The following is a 17,421-nucleotide window of genomic DNA, read 5'->3' as shown; positions in this document are numbered from 1 at the left end:
ACTTGTCTTGAAATCTCCTTGTTGTGGCTGCCATAAGTTGGCTGTGACTTGACGGCATTTTACACACACACACACACACATATAATTTGAAGCTCTTTGCCTTTGCTCAGAAGCACGGCTTTGTGCTTTCTCCCATTTTTCTATTTTGTTTTTACTGGTTCCACATTGCTTGAATTTCAGGGCTTTGTTTTTATATTCTTTTTAGAGATTTGCATTTCTATGGTGCTTCATGCTGAAGCCAGAAGTTGATGTTGCTGGAGACGTGTGATTGCTAGAAACAACACCCTCATGTCTTCTCCTTTCACTCTCAGAAATATATATTAAAACATAACAAGTTGTTGGTTCTTGTGGGTTATCCGGGCTGTGTGATCGTGGTCTTGGTATTTTCCTTTCCTTTCCTTTCCTAATGTCAGGAAAGAAAATACCAAGACCACGGTCACACAGCCCGGATAACCCACAAGAACCAATGAACTCTGACCGTGAAAGCCTTCGACAATATAACAAGTTGTGTGATGTCATTACACTCTGACTCTCTTTGACCCCATAAGCAGCTGCCAATGAAGTGGAGCAGGGGTTGGAGAAACTTGGCGTGTCATGTTGCAGATTTTGTTGTACTACTTGTTTCTGCGGAAAGAGAAGCAGAGGAGCCATTTCCAGCCATTTCCCTGGGGTCCTGGCAAGGAGGGCAGGAGGGGGGCTTTGTTAAGATCCACCCTGCCAAGCCTGGCAGCATGGATCTTAACAAAGTGCTCTCTGCTCACCTTCCCAGGAGTCCCGGCAAGGCGGGCAGGGGGGGGCTTCGTTAAGATCCACCCTGGCAAGCCTGGCAGGATGGATCTTAACAAAGCGCTCCCCGCCCACCTTCCTGGGAGTCCTGGAAAGGCTGGCGGGGGGCCTTCATTAAGATCCACCCTGGCAAGCTTGGCAGGATGGATCTTAACAAAGCGCTCCCTGCCCACCTTCCCGGGAGTCCCGGAAAGGCTGGCGGGGGGGTGGGGGCTTCATTAAGAGCTTCATTAAGATATAATACTGTTATACTGTTATTGTCAGAGGCTGGAGGCTTCTCCCAACTCAGTCCAACCAAAGAAGTCTGAGCTGGGCATGCAGGGGGCGGGTAACTCACCCTCACCGAAAGGTTCTGGGGCCAGAGAAGGATTGGATGTGGTCAGAGGATGGCAGGATGGCCATGGAAAATCTGTGGGAAATTTATTTCTACATTTGTGTATCCTAAATATTAATAGCCCTTCTTCCTTATCCCATGTAGCCATTTTCTATATTTAAAGGTAAGAGAAACAAATACCTCTGTTAACTCATGCTAATGCTAAGATTTCCTCAGGTAACCTTTGAGAACAGGATGTTATACCCCTGGGTTAGAAAATATAGCTGTGAAGCTGAACAGCAAAAAGATGTACTAAATTTTAAGAGTTTTCCACGGTTGCAAATATATACCTGGAATCAGGCAGGAGGGGGAGTTGCAAATAAATTTTCATCCATGGAATGGAAATGTGGCCATGGAAGTGCATAAATATGTGCCTATCTTGTTCTCAGAGGCTAGAAGATATAGCTTAATATGACTGGTAGGTTAATGCCAAATAGCATGCCATAACTTACCACTATTAGGTGCAGTTAGGATAACATGTTGAGGAACTACTTCATACTATTATAGAAGTTGCCTGCCCATGAAGATAAAAAGGCATTGATGCATTCATGGGAATAAAATCACCAGCAATCTTTAGAGAAATTAAACAAATAAACATAGCCAAGTTTACATCTTTCCATGATCTATACTAGGCACCTTATGGGGAGGCCTATTTGCAGCAAATATTATTTAAGCAAGCCCAATAATAATTCAGAAGCAGAATCCTTTCCCGCATAATTTTTATTTTCTCTATCACTGCTTAAAATGGATGGCCTGCACCCTCAGTAACATTTCTCAGTTCAGCAACCTCAATATGTGTGTTGCTAAAGACGAATGGAGAAGTTGTTTAGAGTTAATGATCTGTATCATATTGCTTCTGTTTAGCTAAAGATATATAATCCCACACGGTTTGGATTTATATTGACTCTTATTCAAGAGCCACATCTTCCAAAGGCCGTCATGCTTTCCTGACAGGTTGGAAGATTAAAATAAATAAGTCAATAAAGTCTCCCTTTTTATTTTTTTAGATCAATTCTGTAGAGAATTTGATTTTTTCCCTCTTTCATGTTTTATATTGATATTAAAATTACATATTGCCAAATTACTGTCACCTTGCATTTTGTCATCTCAGCTGCATTTATGAAGGGATGGGTGAGTGAGGAAATTTCTGTAAGAATGTATTGCCTTCTGTAGAGTAAGGCTTTATCAACTTCCCCTTTCCTCTGCACACTGAGAAACAGTACTTGTGCTTATCCCAAACCTAAAGGAGTATGACAGATTTATCCAGAGCCCCTTTCCGAAAGCATATAATAAAACAAATGAAATCTGATAAATATGAGAAGAGAACCTTTGAAGTTTCTTGAATCTTTTCTTTATTGCTTCCCCTCCCCCACAAAAAAGTTCTGTGTTTGGCAGTGAACCATGCATTGTGTTTTTCGAACTTCTCAAACCCTTCTAACTTACTGTACAATCTGAGTCTCCCAGCCAATTGGTATCCTCTCTGGGGATGGAAGAAAACTTTTTCTGGTTGGTTCAATTCAAAGAAGATATGGATGGGTTCTTTTAACTGTAGCTGCTGAACATGCTCAATTTACAGACGGACTTTGATAAGAAAAGATACAATAATATTGGTGACCATTGCTCAGGCTTTCCACATTTTGGAACTGTTGGGCTTAAAGGAAAAGTGCTACACTTGGCAGTCACCTTTAGAGTTTATATCCTCTGCAGTGGTTGTCCTCTGCAAACTTTGCTACCTTGCTTTTCCTACAATTGCTTCATTTTCTGAAATGGTTTTGGAAAAAAAAGTTTTTGGCTTTGCGAGTCACAGTTCTTCAAAGTCAGCAAGCACGTATTACCTTTTTTTGGAAAGGGTAGCCCTACTGGCCAATGATCATTCTGTTGTATGGAGGATTCAAAATGAGTGGCTATAGTGAACACAATGGTTGTAAATTATGAGACAGATCAGAGTTGGATGTTTGCTGTGCACTGCTGTGTACACAAGGATGTGTATGTTGATGTACTAACCCAACAGTGGCAACAAAAGAAAATTTAAGTAGGGCATCCCAGACTTCTAATACTTCCCAGGAAGCTTCCCTATCTGCAGCTTGCATGGTTAGTATAGTAATCTACAGATTCAATCTATACTACATGGGCAATTTCCACTGATTCCACTTTCCAGCTGCAGATCCTCCTCATGCCATTCCTTAGGGACCCAATCCCCCTAAGAGCAGCAGAGGGATGGAGCAGGAGGGAGAGGAAAGAAAGTTTTGTTCCCCTGGTGAAATGTTTAGTTTGGCTCCAACCCTAGCAGCCTAAAATGGTAAATCTCTGCTTTTTGGAAGAAAGTGCCCTGTTTCCTGTGCTGCAAGATCCTCACTCCACCCTGCAAGTTTGTACTCCCCATTCACATGTCTGCCCCCATCCACAGGAAGCCCATGCAAGAATTTACAACTATGGCTTTAATTACAAAACCCTTGTTTCACCCACAAAATGTTTTTCTAAAAAAGAAAAACCACCAAAAGACTTCTACTTCTGGTAAAAATAATTTCCCTTTAGTGTTGTTGTTTAATTGTAATGCAAATTGCATATTCAATTATGTTTATGTTAACTGCAGTTTTTCAAAGGGATGTCATCAAATGTTATGAGGTTTTGCTCCTATCATTTGACCGGAGGGGTTTATTAAAAGCCTTCCGAATGAATGGAGGCCAATAACCATTTCACAGAGAAAGGGAAATAGTGCCTTAGTTCTTTGTTCCAAAATTTGTATCCTGCTCCTTCCCCCCCAAAGAAAGCCAAAACAGCCAACAAAGGGTATGATCCATGCAGAATTAAGCACTTTTGCACCCTGTTAATTTCAGTGGAAGAATCATACGTCTACTAAATTCTGTTTACATATGGTGTAAGTTACATGGGTGGTGTGGTAGTTAGTGTCAGACTAAGATCCTGGAGGACCCAGGTTTGAAATTCCATTCTGCCATGGAAGTTTGCTGGGTGACCATAGCCCAGTCGTACCATCTCAGTATAACCTCCCACACAAGGTTATTGTGACGATAAAATGGGGTTGTGTGTGATGTAAGTTGATTTGGGTCTCCAATGGGGCGAAAAGCAGGGTATAAATGAAATAAACCAGTAATGCTGCCAAATTCATAATCCCTGGGCTCAGAATATGAACTTCAGTGGTTCATGGGGAATATCACAGGCCTGCATCCATTTTAAACTCAGATTTTAATCTGAACCTGAGGAACTTCTCCCTCCCATTGCTGCCCTTACATGGCAATTACTGGTTTTACTGCTAGGGGTGTGCACCAATTTTTTTCAGTATTTTTCAGCTTCGGATTTATTAGACCCCGAATATTTTGAAAAATCCAGAAAAAAGCCGAATACTTATTTCAGCTTTTCCTGAAAGATCAAAAATTTTCAGGTTAATAAACCTCAAACCCAAAAAGACAAGGTGCAGAGCTGAAGGCTGGGCTCAGAGTGAGCCCAGCCTTCAGTTCTGCATGTGTCCCCCCACCACAGCCAAACGCCACGTGGAGGTCAGCTGGTGTGGAGAAGAAGAACTTAAGACTGTGCTCCCTCCCAGCTGGGAGCAAGCACAACCTTCAGTTTAATGTCCCCGCCCCAGCCAAACTCCATGTGAAGTTTGACTGGGGCAGGGAAGAACTGAAGGCTGCACTCCTTCTGAAGCCTTCAGTTTAGCATCACTGCAGGTTCTGAAGTCCTGTACTTTGGAGTGGGCAGCATTGCTAAACTGAAGGCTCAAAACAAGTGCAGCCTTTGCATCCCACCAGCTCTGAAGCTGGCTGAGAACCCATCCAGCAGCAGGTAAGGGACGGAGGGAGGGAGAGAGGAAAAGAGGGAAGGGAGTTAAAAATGGCATTGGGGCCAAAGCATCCCTCAATAATGCGGAATACATTCTGCATTATTTTGGGATCCAATTTTTGGCTCCCTCTAATTGCTGCCATTTTTTCAGTACAACTCCCCCCCCCCCAAAAAAGAAAAAATACGGAAAGGGTATTTTTGGATTGTTGTTTTTCAGTTCAGCATATTGATATGCTATTTCTCTGGGAGAAGAAACTCTCTCTCCCACACTCACAGAGTTACAAAAAGGTAAATTAGAGAGTTAACGTACGGAGAATAAGCCAACTTCCTCCCAGTGGTGTTGTTGTGGGTCAGCCTGCTAAGACTTCCTCAGATGAAGAGGAAATAAAAGAGAGTAGCAGCAGGCAGAAGTCAGTGTAAGAAGGGAGAAACAGTCACAGGCAGAGGAGTCCTCACCATGTCTGCAGCCTTACAGCTCAGGGGATCCAGCTGTGCCTGAGGCCCAGTCACAGTCAGCATCACTAGAAGGCTCATCAAGACCACTGGAGCAAAGGTACAGAAGGTCAGAGCAGAAATACAAGACAAGCGACAAAGTGCTTGGCTACAAGCCCAGTGTAGACCACTAACTGTCAGCAGTAATGAGGCTGATAAGCTCCACCGGGCTTGGAATGCTGGAATGGCCTAATGAGCAACAGCTGGTCTGCTATCTCAACAAGATAAGGGCCTAATTAAGCAGGCAATGAGAGTGGCCCATTGTGGGAGCAAATCATTGCACCCACTCTGTGTATTGGTTGTGTGCTCTAGCTATTCTGTGGACTCTTGTTATCCTGACCTCAGAATTGAACTTGACTCTGGACTTGGATTGCCCCTCTGGTACTGACCACCTTGTACTTGGACCTGGACAACATGGTCCTTGACCTTGGACTGGTTTCCTGGCTATGCTGCTTGCCTCTGGTCCTTGTATCTACTGGCATCAGGACAGGTGTCTGGGAAGAAGGAGGTGTGGTGTTGTTAAGATGGCTGCTGAAATTGTGGCAATTTGAGTGTCTAGGCTCAAGTTGTGTAATATGTACATTAACCTATTGAGTTCCTTCACAAGCAACTTGGATCAATTATTTGAGGAACCTGGTGGATCTTTTTAAGTTCCCATTATAACAAGTGGTGATGAGGATGGCCTTTATAACATAAGGTATGAGTAACAGGTCCATTGGCAGCCATTGCCTGAGAAATTTAGTTAGTTTAATATTCCTGAGGGGGAAAGCCCAACATTTCTTAACCAGCAGGTATTATAAGCACCAATAAAAGAAGCAAAGCACCAAAAGAGGGAAGAAGTAAACTGAGACTTCATTCCTACCTTACCCTCTGTGACTGGCAGCCACAAGCAGTGTATTAAATGCAGCTGGTGGGGGGGAGCTCTTTCAGCTACTGCTGCTATGACAGGGGGATCAAACAATTATGGTGAATGCAAAAAGGTGTTTGTAGGCTGAATATGGAACAAAGCTCTAGTGCTTCTGTGAAGGTCCATTAAGTCACACAACATCTTCATTAGGATTTATCTGAAGAAGTGAGCTGTGACTCATGAAAGCTCATACCCTGCCAGAAATTTTGTTCGCCTTTAAGGTGCTACTAGACTCTTGCTCTTTTCTACCATTATAATTCATGAACTTTTCCTGCTTTTTTCCAGGGAACACATTCATACAAACCTAATGTCCTAATGCTCTGACCTGGATGGCCCAGGCTAGCCCAATCTTATCAGATCTCAGAAGCTAAGCAAGGTCATCTCTGGTTATTGCTTAGACAGGAGACCTCTAAGGAGGGGTTGCTTCAAGGATTGCCCTGCAGCAACAGGCAACGGCAAACCATCTCTGTTTGACTCTTGCCTTGAAAACTCTATGGGGTGGACTTCCGGTGGTGCCGCTGGAGAAAGCACTCCATTTCCCCAGGCTGTCCTGGGAGAAATCCAAGTTTGCGTTATTTCTGGGGTACATAGATACCCCAATCCGACCCTTGCAAGTGGGTTGGAAAGCAGGAACTCCCTGCAGCCCGCAAACGCGGTTTGACCTCCTAGGTACTCTGAGGGGGCTTTTTTAAGCCCCTCGGAGTCCTGGACGCCGGTCCTGCGAGGGCACTAGGGAAGGACATCGCCAAAACGCAACTCTGGCCTCAAGCTCTACCCTCCACCACCTTATTACCAGCATAAGGACTACATAAAGAAAAGAACCTCACCTCTTGACACCCAAGTGAGTACAAAGAACTCTGCGTCTACTTACTGGAATATTTGAACAGACGGGGGGCTGATAAGAACATTTCTGAGACCCCCATTCCTCCTTAATTCGAACTGAAAAAGTTTGATCTGAGTTAGTCATCGGGATTAGCGACAGGACCTTTATCAAATTGATCAGCCTAAACCATAACAAAGAGTCGGAAGGATTGACAAGAACTATCACCAATGAGAAGGTCCGAGGGAAGGGGAGGGTGATCTTTCTTCCTGATTTTCCGGCGAAAAGAATTTCCTGCCACGTTTGTAGTAAGGGAGCGCCTGGAACGGAAGACTCTCTATAACACCCTCTCTATCATCGGAACTAAAACAACAGGAAGTAGCTGTGGGACTGAATATGCGTCGCACTCGAGTTACATTGAAATCATTCCTGAAGGAATAACCATCGAGAAGAGGCGGTAGAAGGTCCGCAGCACTTGCAACTTCCGGTATACTTCCTGATTAACCCGACCTAGAGCGACCGAAAAAACTCACTGGTATTTTAAAACTTTAAAATGCAATTTTAAAGCCAATTTCGACTCTTTTCAACCCGAAAAAATTATTAGGCTGATGTTTGAATTATCATCTTTTAATCAGCACCTTAAAGGCCCTGTCTGTGGACATGTATTTTACCAGCTTTTTTTGAATGTAAATGTCTCGACCCCGCTCTGGCTCACTACACAGCCCTGCCTATACTAAACTAAGGGACTCTTTACAAACCTCGACCATGGAAAAAAAGCTACAGGATATGCTAACTAAACAAACTGAGGCAACAAATAAACAGTTTGAACAGATGTCTACACAGATGGCACAGCTGACTTCTATGATGACAAATCTTGGTCAAGCATCCCAAGCTATTAATCAGAAGTTGGATGTGGTCACTGGAGACTTGAAAGAAGTAAAAACTCAAATGACTGTTATGAAGACAGATATGCAAGCGATGGATGTATCAATTAAGAAAGTGATGGATGAGCACAAGGACACAAAGAAAAAATTAACAAGCCAAGAAAAACAGATTGAAACAATACAAACTGATCAGATGGCGGCAAAAAATCAAATGGCAATGATGGAGATGAGAGTGAGAGAGACCAATCTTCGTATACGCAACTTTCCAGATATGATGGGAGACAATAAAGAAACTGCAATACCAAACTTGGCCTACTTATTTCAGATAGATGAACAAGAATTAAAACAAGCCATTAATAGAATATATAGGATACCATTACCTGCTAGAATGAGAAGATCTAAGCCAAGAGATTTGATGATAGTGTTTTATGACACCAGAGTTAAAGATAAGATTATGAAGATTCATTATGAAAATCCAGTGTCAGCAGGAGACTCCTATCTTATACTACTGAAGGATATTCCAAGGCATCTACTCTCACAGAGGAATAACTACAAAGACTTTGTGTCTACACTGAAAGCTAATGGTATCAAATACCGTTGGATTATGCCACAAGGTTTGGCTTTCACCTACAAGGAAGTGAAAACGACAATTCTATCTCAAGCAGATGTGGGGAAATTTCTGAGAAAATATAAGATGGACCTTAAAGAATTACCTGGAGAGAAGGAGGAAGAAGAAGAGGAAGAAGAAGAGGTACAGGGTGCAGAAGGAGGTACCAAATTATAGACTTTTTATTTTGCTAAAAAATACTACATTATGGCAAAAGCAATTTCTTGGAATGTAAATGGACTGAATGAGAAAACTAAAAGGGCTAGAATCTTCAAATATCTACAGAAATATAAATACTCCCTAATTTGTCTACAAGAGACCCATATAGCTTCAAAGCATAAAAAATACTTGGAGAAACAGGTGCTTGGACAAGCATTTATTGCTTCAGCCAAAACTAAAACAAAGGGAGTGGTAATCTATGCCCACCCCAATCTTTGTCCAGAATTAGTATATAAAGACAATGAAGGAAGAATTGTAATTATCAGAACTAAAATATTGGGACAAAGGACAATAGTGGTTGGAATTTATGCACCCAATGAAGGGAAAAAATCCTTCTACGAAAAATTACACGATTTGATAGTCCAGCACGCAAAAGACCAAATTTTATTGATGGGCGACTTCAATGGAATTATTCTCCCATCTCTGGACAAAAAATCAAAAGCAAAAGACATCAACGATGGATGCTTGCCTAAAACTTTCTTTACTATGGCTTCAGAATTAGAATTACAAGACATTTGGAGAACAATGAATACAACAGCTAAAGAATACACCTTTTATTCAGCAAGACATGATTCACACTCCAGAATCGATATGATATGGGCCAGTAAATCAATCTTCACGCAACTACGTAAAATTCATATCTTACCTAGAACTTTTTCTGATCACAATCCTGTTACTCTTGATTGGAACAATAAACAAGCATTTAGATGGCGAATGAATGATAAACTTTTAAAAGACAACAAGATACAAAAGGAATTACAGGCTTTAATGAAAGACTTTTTTGAAATTAACCTTAATGGGGAAACTTCTTTGAATACAGTTTGGGATGCATTCAAAGCTGTTCTGAGAGGTTTTATGATACAGAAACATTCGGCCTGGAAGAAGACTCAATTGCAATTTACAAACAATATACTTTGGAACTTACAAAATTTGGAGCAGAAATTGGTAACGGTAACACAGGAAGAGGAGAAAAGAGAAATTCAAATAAAGATTTCTGCATCTAAACACCAATTAAATTTGGTAATAATGGAGGAAATGAATAAAAATCTGAAACTTGCTAAACAAAAGTATTTTGAATATGCAAATAAACCAGGAAAATTTTTAGCAACACAACTGAAGGACTCATTCCAAAAGAAGATTATAACAAAAATCCAAACTGTTAAAGGACCAGTTTACTCAACTTCAGAAATTCAGAAAGAATTTGTTTCATTCTACTCTAAGTTATATCAGAAAGAAAATACTCCAAAACAGAAAATAGATAAATTTCTAAACTCAATACAGATGAAAGCTTTGTCAATGACCCAGAGAGAATGTATTGAAGCTCCAGTAACAAGGGAAGAAATACAAGAAGCAATACTGAGACAAAAAATGGATAAAACACCTGGACCAGATGGAATTACTGCATTATTTTATAGAACATTTAGTGACAATTTAGTTGGATTTTTTGGCTTACTTTACAATGCAATTTTGGACGAGGGAACATCCCCGGAGACTTGGTCACATGCATTTATATCATTGATACCCAAAGAAGGAAGAGATCCAGAAAAAACATCTAATTACAGACCTATATCCCTGTTAAATGTGGACTACAAAATTTTTGCTTCGGTTTTGGCATGTAGGATAAAACAATTTATTAAGGATCTTATACATGAGGACCAAGCAGGTTTTATACCAGGAAGGCAAATAAAAGACAATGTAAGAATTTTACTAGACTCACTGGAATATTATGACCAGAATATTCAAGAAACTGCGGCTTTTGTATTTTTGGATGCAGAAAAAGCCTTTGATATGGTCTCTTGGAACTTTTTGAAACGGATTTTGGATAAATTGAATTTTGGAGATCGTTTTCAGAAAGGTATATCGGCTATTTATACCTCCCAACAAGCTAAAATTTTGGTTAATGAATCAATGTCAGATAATTGCCAAATCACGAAAGGGACTAGACAGGGATGTCCCTTGTCTCCACTTTTATTTTTGTTGGTGTTGGAACCGCTATGTGTGAAACTAAGAAGTATGGAGGACATCCACGGGTTAAGAATTAAAAAACATGAATTTAAGTTGAGAGCATTCGCGGATGACCTACTGCTAATTTTGGAAAATCCAACACAGTCAATGAATATACTTCAGGAGACTTTGGACGATTTTGGAAAAGTATCAGGCTTTAAAGTGAATCAAGAAAAAACAAAGATAATATTTAAAAATTTATTGGAAACACAGCAACAGGAATTTATATCATATACTGGCTGGGAGAAAGCTAACAAAGTTAAATACCTGGGAATTTGGATTACTGCAAAGAATAAAGATCTGATAACCAACAATTACCTCAAGTTATGGGGTAAGATTAAAACTGATATGATTATATGGTCAAACAAAAAATTGTCACTAATGGGACGTATTTCAACGATCCAAATGAATGTCTTACCGAGGATGCTCTTCTTATTCCAAAATTTACCAATAATATCACAAACTAAATATTTTGAAACTTGGAGGAAAGACATTTCAAACTTCATCTGGCAAGGGAAAAAACCAAGGACTGCTTATAAATACTTGGTGGATCTAAAAACTAGAGGAGGTTTAGCACTGCCTAATTTTCAACTCTATGCTGAAGCGGCAGCTTTAGTATGGCTAAAAGACTGGATGAACTTGTCAAATATACGTTTGTTAGACTTGGAAGGTTATAATAATTTAAGTGGATGGCATGGTTATTTGTGGTATGATAAAATTAAATTACAAGCAACATTTCGTAATCATATAATCAGGTCCTCTTTACTTCGTATCTGGATGAGATATAAACACATTTTGGAACCAGAAACACCGATGTGGATATCGCCTCAAGAAATGCTAACTTTGCGCCCACTTAGACCAGACAAATTTATTACTTATCAAGATCTAATTAATTGGGAAGGAAAGAAATGCTCACTAAAAGACTTTCAACTTCTTAAGGATGATTTACAATGGCTCCAATACTACCAAATCAAATCAGTTTTTGTACAAGATGCTAAAAAAGGTTTTTCTAAAGAAAAATCTTCTTTTCAAAGGATTTTACTAGATAATAATACAAAACTGATTTCTAAAATGTATAATCTCCTTTTAACAATATATTGTGAGCAGGATACGATTAAACCAACTATGATCGATTGGGCTCAAAATGTGGGACATGATATTGTTTTAAATAAATGGGAAAGATTATGGTCCAAAGATCTAAAAGGAATAAAAGCACAGTCAGTGCGAGAAAACATTTATAAAATGATGTATAGATGGTATCTAACACCCAAGAAAATTGCAAAGATTTATAAAACGATGTCCCCTTCTTGTTGGAAATGTAACAAAGAAATTGGTTCCTTTTATCACATGTGGTGGACCTGTGATAAAGCCAAAGACTTCTGGGACATGATTTATAATGAATTGAGATTAATACTACAAAAGAATATACCCAAAACACCAGAAATGATGCTATTGAGTATGATTCCAGACGACTTAGCAATACAAAGAACTTTTTTGATTTATGCCACAACAGCTGCGAGACTGCTTTATGCAGCGAAATGGAAAGGGCTAGAAACTCCTGAGAAAAAAGACTGGATTGTTAAAATGTTTGAAGTGGCAGAAATAGCAAAACTCACAGCCATTCTAAATGAAGAAAATGACGTTCGGTTTTTGGGGGAATGGGGGGCGTGGATGCATTATTGTGAATATGAGTTAAAAATGGGAAGAATGGAAGAATACTTTCTAATCTGATCCAGAGGATTATTTCTGATCTTTTTTATAATGATTAAGTATAAGTATATTTACTAACAGACTATGGTTTTTTTTCTATATATGGTATTGATAGTTTATTAAGATTAGATTACCTACGACGGGATGAACTTTTTATTAAGAGGCAGATAGAGGTGAAGGGGAAGTCTAAAAACTTTTCCATTTTTCTTTTTTCTTTTTTTATTATATGATATGGAACTATAACAACTTTAAGTTAGAATTGAAATTTGATATTGTTATAGATGTTGTTCAATGTAATGGAAAACTTCTAGTATAAAACCTAATAAAAAATTTATATATATATATAAAAAAAAAAAACTCTATGGGGTCACCATTAGTCAACTGTGACTCAATGGCACTTTCCACCACCAATGTCCACACAATGAGCACATCCTCACATTATGTCTGCACAGGGAGACCCCACCCATTTCTTCTACACATGGAGTGTTAACCCAGTAAATGTCTGAGCCAGGCTTTATGTCTGAACATAGATCCTTTGAGGTTCCAAGGAGTGGGCTCAAGTAATCCTCATCAATATTTTCTCAATTTCAGGATTGGCCACTTTCATTTTGAAACCTTTTCAGTGGGTAATACAAAAAACACATCCAAGTTTTGGTGATTTTCTAGCACTCATTAACATATCTGTGTAAATTATTGTTGCTCCAACACTATATTCCTTGCTGCCTTTTTTCTTCTTTCTCCTTGTTCTCCTACCCAGCCTCTTGGGTCCTCATTGTTCTTTAATCCTTTTGGTTATGGTGAACCACTTGATTTTGTTCATGGTGTCATGATATTCGGGCTGCCAGTTCTCATGAGGTCAAGGTCTTGAAACTCAGGGGTTCGATCCTAGAGACTAAGGGCAAAACTACATGTAATATTAACCTCAAATGGGACAAATAATTGTTTTAGGTCAGGAAAATGGCATGGAGAGCTGAAGCACATTCTCTTCCCACACCATGGTCTTAATCCAAATCAGGGTCTCAGGTACTTGGGAAATAAATTCCCCCACATCTGGCATGTGATTGACTGTCTCAAAGTCAGATTAGGGGTACCAAGGCACTACACATTAAACATTGCAGCATGTAGTTCAGCCCTGAATTGTAAGGCCTAAAAATCATGGCATAGAACTCAGCAGGTAGAGAGAAAAAGGTATCAGTCAGCACTATTCAGGATTTTTTTCTTCTTGGTTCTGGATGAAAGACCAGGGACAGCAGCATGAGTGAGTCCAGCAGTGGATGTTAGTCCTACAGCCTTATTCTTTCACAGTGGTGTACCAGGCATGACAACTACACTCTAATGCAGATTTTCTGTTGTACTGGCATGCACAGGTGGGGGCTTCACCTAGCACTTTGAGGGAAGGGTTGTGTGGCCATCAGAGCAGGCCCTCAAGGCTTGAGCAGATCAGGAAACTTCAAACAGCCAAACTGGAAGACAAATCAGCTGGGCTGTCAAGGGTAAGGAGATGCTGGCAGGGGGGGCAGAACCTGAGCGAGCCATACACTTAAAAGGAGACAGTGAGTAGATGTGGGGGGAGGCAGAGACAATAACAGGAGATACTCAGGAGCCTGCATGTGGCAGGGAGAGCAGAGAAACAGTTGGGAACAATGAAGCAACTGTCAGCTGTTGGACAGGTGGCAGCTACAGCAGGATAAGCCTTGGGAAGGGCAAAGAATGATGGTACTAAGCACAGATGGCAATGGGGCTTACCCAGAAAAGTTAGCCACAGGCAGTCCTGGGGACTGAGGTCTAAGAGGCAACATAGGTGAGAAGGTCTGGAAGGGGAGAACGGTGTAAAGGTCAAGCAGGATAACCTGAGGAGTGGAGCCCAGGGTTAAAGGGCCAGCTCCTGGTCTGAGGCCACAGCACCTTTATCATACCTCCATTCTTGAGAGTTTGTAGAAACCCCTGCCTTGTCAATGACTGGCCCAATTTTGTTGTTTTTTATATTGATGTGGAAAAATCAGTTTACCATAGACTTGAACTGTTGCATCATGATGTTTGTCATGATTGTCTGAAACAGGGGCACACATAACACATCTGCAGCCCATCTACTTTCAGAAGGATATGGTGATGTCTGATTTGTACTAATAATCATTCATATTACCTCTTTAACATAGCAAAGGAACAACCTGCAAATACTATCTTGTGGCTAAGGTTGCCAAACCCCTGGTTTCCACCAACACTCTGAATTTTTAAAAAATGGTAGTTAGGCTAACAGCATGACATCACTTCCAGGAAAAACCTGAAAGTGACATCATAGCTCTCTACATACCATAGAGTTTAGGCAATTCCAAGAGAGATGTGATGTCACTTGTGGGGGGGTTTCCTGGAAGGTATGCCATGTCAAGTTAATTCATGCCATAGTATTCCTTGTTACTATGTATAGGTGTAAAAGTCAAGTCAAGTAGGACTGTTGAAAAAAAAATCAGTAAAATTTGGATTTGGCAAAATTCAGCTGGTTTATGTTCGGTAAATCCCGAATTCCGAATTCCCTCTATTCGGTACAGGGGGAATTTGGCTTGAAATTCCACATTCCTGAATAAATTCGGCCGAATTTTGCCAATCTTGGCTTTTCGTGGCTCTGCAGCAGTATTTTGAGGGGTAGAGGTCCCATACTTCCAGGGTAGCTTGGAGGGACCCTCCTTACAAGAACTCCCAAGATTGGTTAGGATTGGATCAGGGGGTCTGGAGTTATGGGGTCTGGAAGGGGGCAACCCCCCTTCTCCATTAAAACCAATGCATTGGTTATCTCTCTCTCTCTCTCTCCCTCTCTCTCTCCCTCTCTCTCTCTCTCTCTCTCTCTCTCTCTCTCTCTCTCTCTCTCTCTCTCTCTCTCTCTCTCCCTCCCTCTCTCCCTCTCTCCCTCCCTTGTAACAGTTTTCAACACTGTAAGACTAACTGCTTTCAATTTCAGTAGACACTATATTCTGAAGGAACTCCAGAGTAGGCTTGTTGGCCCCCTATCTGTCCCAGCAAGCTGATATTCCATGAGGAAAAAGCAGGGCACTGCTATGCCAAGGTGAACCCAAGAGTTCAGGGCTCTGGACTTCATCTTGGTGACCTGTACAAGCTTTGGGAGCTGACAGGCAGAGATGGGTTGTTTGCATCCATCTGTCCTCGAGGTGGAAAAGCTGGAAACAATAGGGAGTAAATGAGCCTCCCTCGCATGTTAATGAAGCCCTCCAAGCAGACATCTGGAACTGAAAGCCAGCACCTTCATCCCATCACCTATCAGAGTCCATTCATAGAACTCTGACCAACCCTTTTAGCATATCTGAATTACCTACCAGCCTTATCTAGCATACATAATAGATTAAACCATGACATCGCCTGTCCACTCCTCCCTTTCTGGGAAAATCTTCCAAACATGTTCACACATCTGAAAATCTATATTAAAGTATTTACCAGTACTTAACTAGGCAAACTAAGGTATTCTTCCATGTTGCCATTACCTCATACCCTTTCATACTTTAATACCTCAGTCATCAGAGAAGTAATTAAACCTTTTTGTCCCTGGTAAAGTCAATTGCTTTTGCCAGTTACCTCATGCAGCCCCAGGGCTCATTTTTCCTATAAGTAGTGGACTTTTCACCATTCAAATGTGTGTGTGTGTTTTCTTGAATCTGAGACACCCACCCCTTACTTGCATGTAAGGTCCTTTTTCTTCTGAGAGATGCTGGCCATTTCTCTGCCGCTCAGCACTGCTATCATTTGGACATCACATTCTTCTGACTGGTAAATATCACCCTCAACCCCTCATATCCTTGTGTCCACTCCCTCTTCCCTTTTATTTCTTAGGCTCTTGTGCATATCAGGTGTTTGATTTTGTTGCTCTGTGTGTGTTTAAAATTATTTTCAATAAAACCTCTTAAAATTATAAACACTGCTTCTTTATTTAAGGCTTATGGAGGCTTATCTTTGTACAAGCTGGTAAAAAGATCCTGCACCACAACCTCTCACTAAGTCTCCAAAAATTAATTCCCCCAACTAAAATGGAGGCAGTCTAATTGGGGTAACAGGCTAGATCTCAGATCAATATGCATATAGATAAGTGTTTCACTTCTGTTCATAATCTGATTTTCCCCCTTTCTCTTGAGTATTTTTGTTTTTGTTTCTAGACTTCTTTTTGATTCCCGTGACTTACACAAAATGGATGCTTCCCTCACGTTCAATGTAGTAATGCTCTTGGGCTGCATCAAACATAAATCCCACTTCTCAATAGACCCCTGTGGGTGTTCCCAGTCCATCTCATCTACTTTCACTCCCTTGACTCCTGGAAGTTGATGGTCCATGCCAGTCTGTGTTCTTGCCCTAGAACTGGTGGACTTTTCACTGTTGCAGGGTACAAAGAGGAGGAACCAGAGCAGTTTTGCCTCAGACACACTGAGCAATGGCACAACCATGTATTGTTCTCATTCAATAGTTTATTGTTTCAGCACATACATGTCTATTATGCCATTCTCACAACACAGTAAGTGTTGTTAGTTCATAGGATGAAGCTTTGAAGAAGTTAAGAAGGACAAGATGTCCCTTATTCAGGCAGTGTCTCAAATTTGGACATTGCTCTACATGCATCTTCCGTGGCACAAATCTATTTTACCTGCTTTAAGAAGGTTAAATTACTTCTACTGTCATTCCCTGAACTCTTTCCGCCTCTAAAGGAGTAGGGGGAGGAAAAGTACATGCCTCCAAGCAAGATAACTTTTTTAAAATCTTAGTTTATGAGTTCGCCTCACAGCAAAGTGGATGTAATTTGGAATCAGACTTATGCAGTTCGAC

Source organism: Euleptes europaea, chromosome 2, assembly GCF_029931775.1.
Source record: "Euleptes europaea isolate rEulEur1 chromosome 2, rEulEur1.hap1, whole genome shotgun sequence".
NCBI classification, from domain to species: Eukaryota; Metazoa; Chordata; class Lepidosauria; order Squamata; family Sphaerodactylidae; genus Euleptes; species Euleptes europaea.
This window is presented reverse-complemented; position numbering follows the sequence as displayed.